Here is a 9,015-nt window from a genome sequence, read left to right as displayed (position 1 = left end):
GGATTAAAGGCGTTTGCCACCACGCCCTGCAATATGTGGATTTTTATTTTTTATTTCCCCACGTAGAAATACCAGAGAAAAAAATCAATACAAAAATATAGCCTAGTAATTATTTCAAAATATTGAAATTAATAAATTTTAAAATCTGAGATCATGCCAGCCAGATACAAACAATGAATCTAAAGCTCACCTTGATTTCCTGCTTATCTCTGAACCTGCAACTAAAAGGTAATGGTATGATACAATTATTACAGTTTAAAAAGACCTTGTCATAAGTCTTCATCTTAAAATAAACACTAATCTATAATTATAAGCCATTTGTTTTTCATTAAGAAGGCGAATAAGCATTAACAGGGTTTCTGTACTAGAGTTTCTAAACAGCACTAACTTCAAACACAAAAGTTTTATTTTATGCATGTAGTGTTGGTTTTCTTTAAAAACATGATCACTGTAAGCAATATATGCATGACAGTTAGATTCAAAGTCTATGATCAAAACAAGCATTAGTCGTTTTTTTTTTTATTTTACCAGATTCAGTTTGAAAATTCTTTAAAATGGCCGTGAATCATGCCTGTATGTGTTTATATGTGTGCATTTCTTGTATTTCCTTCACTTAACTCACACAGGCAATTTTTTTTCTCTGTATCTTGTATTGTATATCTGGTGAATTATTATCTTGGTGTTAAATTCAAAGATATTAAGATTACATGTTTGAATAAACACTGGGATCCCTTGTAACTTTTCAAAATGCACACTTAAGGACAAAAGTTAAAGGGTAACATAAGCTCAGGAATCACAGGATTTAGGTTTCCATTTATGATGGAATCACATCAGCACTGGGAGTAATAGAGCACAGAACAGTCGTCATTACTGAAATGATTCTTCTCTAGCTCTCTGTAATACAAATGTCATCATGCATTTATATTCATAATTTACTAAAATCATATGTATAAAGAAATATGAGTACAAAGCACACCTCCAATCTCAAACATAGAAACATACATTTCAGTCATTTGCCAAATGAAATAGAAAAAGTTACCTCTCCAGTTTCAGTCTACTATATATCATTTTTATCAGGTACGTTCCTGCCTGGAGAATGTCTCAGGCACTGTTATAACTTCAGAATTTTATGATACTAAATTTTAAATGATGTAAAATAGAAATATAAATCATACTCTAAAATAAATTAACCGCATTTGTAGTCAAAAGCATGACGCTGTTAGAAAAAAATCTGCTAGCATAGCCCAATCCATTACAATTTGAAACATTTTATATTTTCTAAGGATATTTGATTATACAAAGAGTACAGAGTTCTAGTAAATATCACAATGAAGGCCACAGATTTTAATAATGCTTTAATTTAAAATAATTATTTTCATAGAGGAATTAAAAAATTCTTAAGAATTTAGAAACAAAATTTCACATAACATTACTGGTTACTTTTCTAATCTAATATTAAGCTACATATTAAATGATTGAAAATGGTTAGATAATTATTTAATTAATACAACATGAATGAAACCCATCTTTAGGTAACCTGTTCAAATTCCCTTTTCAGAATAATGATTCTTAAAAAGCAAACTTTTTCATAGGCATTTTAATTTAATGCATTCATACATATATTTGGATGACAGTGCCAGTTTAATTAAAATGAATATTCATTGTCCCATTGAAATGCATCTGAGTTTAAATGTATCTATGATTTAGAATTTTAGTCAAGGATCAATGTGTCATTTATAATACTTTTTTTTTTTTTTTTTTGGTACTAGGGATTGAACTCGGGTCTTTGCTCTTGCAAGGCGGGCCACCGAACCACTGAGCTAAATCCCCTGCCCTATAACACTATTTGTTATTTTATTTTATTTCGATTTTTTGGTACTAGGATCAAACTCAGAACTTTTTGCTTCCAAAGCAGGAATGGTGCCACTGAGGTAAGTTCCCAGCCCCTTTTTGTTATTTTAATACCCACTATATATTACATAGTTCTTAATGTGTAAATCTACTAAAGAAGTTTTAAGGTTAAAATAATCCTGCTTGACAATATCATACCACTTATATATGTTTAGAGACAAAATATATTCATCTAGCTATAGAAACCTATTTTGCAGAATTATGTGTTCATTCTTTTGTGTATCATTCTATTATTGCATTGGTTATTATTGAGTTAATTCCAGTGAAATCATAAGCAAACTTCAAGCTCAATTTTATATAAACATACCATATTTAATTTTTCACTCTTCAAATCAAGGCAACTATTTTAAATTAAATTAATGTATGAAAATATTTCAATAAAATTAATCAAAACTAAAAGTTTCATAAAATAAATGAGAAATCAAAATGTAAGCCAACATATCCACTTTTTTAGTGTTTATTGCTAACAGTTTCTCCAAAAAATGTCTTCAGAGTAATTTATGCCAAGTACATAATTGTGTATGATATTACCAAATGATATTTTTCATCAATCAATTCTTTGTAAAAATTCCTTTCCTGTGTCATATACTCAACAGGTGCCGTAATTACACTCTAAAAAAAAAAAAAAACTCAAAAACGAATTTTTCTAAAGAAGTTTGCATTCCAGTTGTAGAGAGAGGATACAGGCAAAGTGAGTGAAATAAATACTAAGCTGATGAGCAATAAAAGGCACAACTGAAAAAGAGGAACAGATTGTGACTGTTCTAAAACTTTGCATATTTTTATTACTTAGCTATTTGTTCATCTCTTATTTTGATCATATGTATGTGTGTGTGTATTCTATGGATTTCCCCTTCATATCCTTCTCAAAACAAGTAGTCTGACTCCATATTTTTATTACTTCTGTCAGCTTTGAAGTCCTACCAACCTCCCTTTCCCTTCTGATCCTCTTCTGGGCACCTCCCTTGGTGATGGAAGAATATTCAATGCTCTACTGGAAGCCCTGCTCATGTACATGTGACTTTATTCCCAGAATTGGATGCCCAGCCCAACTCTATAAACTGACCACATTTTCTCTCTTACAAGAGGTTTCCACTGTGTGACTTACATATAATATTAGCGTCCAGATATCTGAAATATTCACAGAAAGAAATTTTATTTCCAACTGTGTCTTATTCTTCTTAGGGAAGATATCCTAGCTTTGCCTCTCACCTAAATGGTGTAATGGAGCAACTTTCTTCCTCATTGCTTGAAAACCATCAATGAGTCACTCTATATTTGCTCTCCACCACTCTGTTCTCTTGTTAGTACATGGATCACAGTATGGAATATTTTAATAGATTTCCTTGGCCTTAGATTTCCGGTTGATTTTACTTAATGAGAAACACTTGCATGAATTTGAGGCTGAAGAAGAAAAAGATGAAATCATTAATTTGATCAATTTGATTCTGATTTCTATCAAATGTCATGCTTCCCTCTGGGGGAAGCTGTCTCAAGACAGCTACTATCCCTTGGCTACACATTCACTATGCAAGGCCTCGGCTGTTGCAAACCTTTGGATTACATAAATTCTTCCTATCATTCGTAATTAGTCTCCTTATTAAACTTGCATGAAAATTTAATATGTGTATATAATTTGTTCCTCATTGTCCCAGGTAAATTTGATCCACATAAGATTCTCCATCTTCCGTTGGAAGAGGATTCTTTTCCTGCCTGTGTCAGTTCCATGTTAGATATAGAGTACTAATGCACATTATTTATTTTTTTAATAGAAAGCATATTTAAAAGTGATTCAATGCCTTTTAGGGCAGCTCTTGGCTATCCATTTCACTTTTGAGAGTACGCTATCATTTTAATCTACTTCTACCACTTACTTAATTCATTTCATCCCTATCTATACTATTTCTTTAGTGTCATATCTTTCAACTGCATGATTTCATTCTGTATAGTTTCACTGAAGTTGGACTGTGACACTTTTCTAGAACAGGAACTGAATTTTATGGAATTATGAATTTATTGTATGATAAATTAATATAAAATTGAATATATGAAATTCTTTTTTATTATATTTCCTAATTTTTAGAAATATATCCAAAAGAGCATGATTATGGGTCTCAGAATTCTGACCTGTTTTAACTATTCTACAGTTTTCTTCAATTAACAATATAAAATGAATTATTTATATTCTTTTATCTGGTATTGAAAAAACTTTACCTAAATCCAACCCAAAATACTTTCATAAAATTGTTGAATAGCTAGGACAGTAGAAATATACAATAACATTGATGAGGTTCAGTTTGTTTTTTTTTTCTAGCTGCTTATTTTTATTTTGGAAGATGTTCTGATTCTTTCATTTAATTCAAAGCATATGTTCAAGGATTCATGTGAGAAACTTAATAGAGAAACACATAATTTTTCATGTTGTATGTCCAATGAAATACAAAGTGTTTGAAAATGTTTTCTTAGATTACTTATTTGTTAGGGAATGTAGAAAAGATAAGAAAATATTGTCACAATAAGCCCTAGATTCAGAAGAAAATGTTAATTGGCACATAATGTTTAAATTTATTACATGGAAATTATATTTTGTTTAATACATATAGTGACATATAACTTTATTTAAATTCTTTGAAACACTCAGAAATGAAGTTTTTAAAAATGAACAAAAAAATGGCATATTTCTGTTATTGACACAATAAAGGGGAATGGAATTTGATTCTATGATATCTTGTTGCTAAAAATACAGTACAACAAATTCGACACAATTTAGAGATTTTAGGGGAATTAATTCTAAAAATTGTATTCTGCTATCATAAATAATACTAGTAAAGTTCTAAAAATTAAGTAATATATTCAATAACTGCACAGTTAAGAGATTCTGGCTGTAGAAAGACAAATGAGAGAGAATATGACTAGCAATTGTAAAACTGTCATTTGTGAATACTCTTTCAGATTAATAAAAATGAAAGAGAAACAATTTATTAACATGTCATTGATGATTGTTTAGCAATGACTAACTCGAAGCATAGCAAATAATGTTTGACAGGTTTCGTGTCTTTAATGCACAGTTGGAGACAAACACACCAGATTATTATCTCATGACAAAGAAAGACTAATTGACTTTCCTGAAGTAAGTAAGATACTAGAGATTTGTTTTAATGATAAGAGTCTTTGGAGAGAATATTGTTTCTTATCTTTTCAATGGTAAGTAAAAAACTATAATTGCCTCTAATGTCAAATGTCAAATGTGATAACCTGCTTAAACGATTTACTTTGTAGTAATTTACATTTCTAAAATATTAACTGTAAATTAGAGAACTATAGTTTTTCTTAGCTTAAAAAAGATACTGCTTCCATATTAAAGTTTATAATATTAATTGTATTGATGTTAATTCATTCAATTTTAAAAACAAAAATACTCAATTCATATTGGTAATTCCTGATTTACTACTTATTCTTAGTGAAAATATCACATAACTTCTTATAGCTATTTCCTGGGTTGATATTGCCAATTACTCAATTCAGAATGAATGTATGCTTGCATAGAGATATGATTTTCTTTACACTGCAGCAGAAATTAAGAAGACAGTGGTAATTGTTTCTCAATTGATCCTTGGCCCCTACAGACATAATTGAATTACATAACAGAGTTTCCCAATACTATTTTCCTATGAAACATGCCATCATTGCAGTTTTATGCCCAAATTAACCACTATTTCTGTGTACTTTATTAGGAACATGATGACTTTATTTACTCATTAATCACTATTTCTGTGTACTTTATTAGGAACACGATGACTTTATTTACTCAGTGTCGTTTTTATACCTGCACTGAGGTTTTTAACCAAAGATTTCTATTATGTTCACAATCTCGCAATCTTTCACTGCTTAGTCTCTTGGTATTATTATTCCTGCTTCTTGGTTACTCTTAAGTTTTGTCTTTAAAAGTTGACTATATTTCCCTTCAAAGCCTGTAATTAAAACCAAATTAGTGGATTTTATTTTTTTCACCACTGTCCTTAATTATTCTTTTGTTTTTTTCTTTTTGCACTGCAGATGGTTTTTATTTTCCTGACATGTACTTTACACAATTCTAATCACGGAATTCCTCCTCATCACTGAAGTGTACGCTCTTCTTTATCTTTGGGAGCCCTGAATCCTCTGAGGGGCCCTCTGCACTGGATTTCCAATTGTTCTGTCCTTCATTCTTGGCTTGCTGGGACACCACGGCTTGGCTGAGACTGTCAAGAGAGAGGTCTTCCCCTTCGTCTTCACTTTCTGCTGTGTCCTCAATTTCTTCCGGTTTGGCAATTTTCCTTTTCTTCTTCTTTTCTTTCTTCTTTGGAGGCTTACATTCTCCAAGCATATTCTTGGGACAGGCATAACTTAAGTATCCGCTTTCCCCACATTCCGAACACTTCGACTCATCAGAGTCGTTTCGCCTTCTGTTGAATTCAGCTGTTCTCCCATTGTCACTAGCAATGCTTGCCTTTATCACTCTACCAAACAACTGTTTGCTGTTTATGGCTCTGGTAGAGTTTTGTGCAATCTTTATCCAAAAATAATATAAATGCAATGCCTTTATTCTTCCTCGTATCTTTGTCTTTCATTAGAGTAACCTTTACACATGCTCGGAAAATATCCAGTATAAGTCGTTGTTTGTCAGGGAGGAGGCAAGTTGGACACATGCACTGTTCTCTCACTTGGAGCCAGGACACCACCACTCATTTCTTCAGGGACGGTGGCCCCCTCTCAGCGGGGATTCAAACCCAACTTTTCCTCTCCTCTCGCAGAAGCCTGGGCATCACCTGCCGGGGTGAGTGCAGGTTCCGAGCAGAGCCCAAGGGTCGAGGAAGCAAAGGGGCCCTGCTGACTCCCTTCTCTGGGGCCTCAATTATTCTTTGTCGATTCCTACTGTAGCAAAATAGGCATATCTTCTACGGGTTTATATGTAGAATTTGATCAGCTTCATCTTTAAATTTTATTTTATGAATATTGTTATGATCCCAGTGGGAGAAAGTCACGGTGTTAATCCCTGGGTGTGGGGAGGACCTATGTCCTGCTTTTGCATTCTTCCAACTTGCATTACTTATTCTTCATGTGGGTCTTTGCATTATAACTTTTACATGGAAGGAGAAAGCAGGAGATCAAGTATAATCTGCTACATAAGTTGGTATCCCTGCAATCCCTGACTACCCATTCCCAGATTCTGATTTTTCAGGGACATTTGTTTGACTTCCGTGGGTAGCTATTTGTTGCATCTCGTGATGTATTCCCTTGACATGAAAGTTTCCCTCTGTTCTGACCTATTTTGTGAAAATTCTTTAATTCCTTTAGTTTCTTTATGGAAAAATTTATCTTCTGGACTTATATAAGAACTCAAGGAGAGCCTTCTTTCTTGCTATACACTAGGATATTCCAGAAATTCATGTTTTACTAAGTCAAATGATTCTTACTTAATAATCGTCTTTCTTACTTTTGTATGTTGTCTGATGTATTCTGTACCAAAAAACAAGCACATAATAACAATTGCCAAATTAATTGCTTAGGCAGAGTTCAGTCAGGAAATGGGGAGACTATCTCCTCCTTTGGCAGACACATTTAAACTCTGTTCCTAAAACCTGCGAAATATCTCTAACATAATTTCTAGATAATTAAATTTCCTATTCAAATAATGTCTTTTCAAACTTTGTCCATTCTTGAACTCATTTCTGTAATAATACTACGTTTATGATAAGGAGAAATTCTCTCAGAGGACATGAAACAACAAATGTAGCACTTTTTCTGTTTTCTCATTCATAGGTAGGGCTTATTGTCCTATGCAGTATCCAGTTACTTACTTCATCCTGAGGTCTGAATATTTACAAACTAGATTAAGGATTTTTTTTTCCTGCTTTATCAAAGACAGCAAGAAAAGTACTCTGCCTTTTCATGACCTTGAATTTTTTTTTTTAAAAAATGGTCAAATAATTTGTAGAACAGCATTAATTTTATTTGCCACATTTTCTCAGGATTACACTGGGGCTGTGGAATTTTACAAAAAAAAAAAAAAATCCCTGGGGTGAAATTTGCTTCTCATATAAAAGCATATTGAGTAACACATAATGTCAAAATGATTTAGCTCCAGTAATATTAACTTTTCTCGCATTGTAAGATGATTTACAAGAGATTTGCTGTAAATTTACCATTTTCATTTTGCATTCTTAGTTTTTTGAGTATTAATCATTAAATGTGACCCAGATTTTTTGTTTTTTGTTTTTTTTTGAGACAGGGTCTCTCTATATCATTCAGACTGAAGTGGAACTCACTATGTAGCTCAGGCTGGTCTCGAACTCACAGCAATCCTCCTGCCTCAGCCTCCTGAGTACTGGGATTTCAGGCATGCACCAACATGCCCAGCTTGACCCAGATTTAATGTGGAAGAAGAGATTATTCTCCATCAAGTGGAACAGGATGTTATCTAAATGTATTATTTGGAAATCTTTCTAGAAATGTTGCCCCTGTTGTTTCCTTAGTTATTTATTTAGAATATTACTACTCTGTCCCTATTTCTCCATTTCCACTATTGCATATGTTGTGTAAAATGGTTCAATCTCTCAACTAGAGAATGTTATTGTTTTCCCTGATATACCTAGAATAATCACTGTAAAACTTATATTCTATCCTATTATTGAAGTTACAGTTACTGCTTGTTTTTACTCCAATATTTCCCCCCTTATAAGTTGTTCCATGGCTCTCTTATTTCTCTTTTTTAGTTACTATGTATTTCTGTAAGTTCACATACTTTTTATACTCATTCTTCCAAAAGATACATGTGTGAGTCCCATAATTATATACATGGGTCCTATAGATTTCATTCTATATAGAATATAATTAAATTTCACCTAGGAAGTAATTATTCTTTTTCTACCAAAAAACAAACTTTATTTTTCTTTCCCTTCTTCCTCAAATTATAGAACCTAATATTTGTCTCTATAGCAGCCATTACTACCATCACAAAAGTAGGTTGTTGCTTATATGACTTAGAATTTGCCTCAATTAAGAACTTTCATGAAATAGTTATCTTTTAAACTTCCTTGAACAAAATATAATTTTTAAGGAAGT

General features: G+C 32.2%; 1 pseudogene; it reads right to left on the bottom strand.

The window, feature by feature from the left end:
• Nucleotides 1-6,004: 6,004 nt before the first annotated feature.
• On the bottom strand, nt 6,005-6,639 carry LOC104870009 (annotated as a pseudogene).
• Nucleotides 6,640-9,015: the final 2,376 nt, after the last annotated feature.

Source organism: Fukomys damarensis, unplaced genomic scaffold (genome assembly GCF_012274545.1).
Source record: "Fukomys damarensis isolate Sample0158 unplaced genomic scaffold, DMR_v1.0_HiC HiC_scaffold_6, whole genome shotgun sequence".
In the NCBI taxonomy this organism is placed as follows: Eukaryota; Metazoa; Chordata; class Mammalia; order Rodentia; family Bathyergidae; genus Fukomys; species Fukomys damarensis.
The sequence above is the reverse complement of the archived record's forward strand: the minus strand, read 5'-3'. Positions and strand labels throughout refer to the sequence as shown.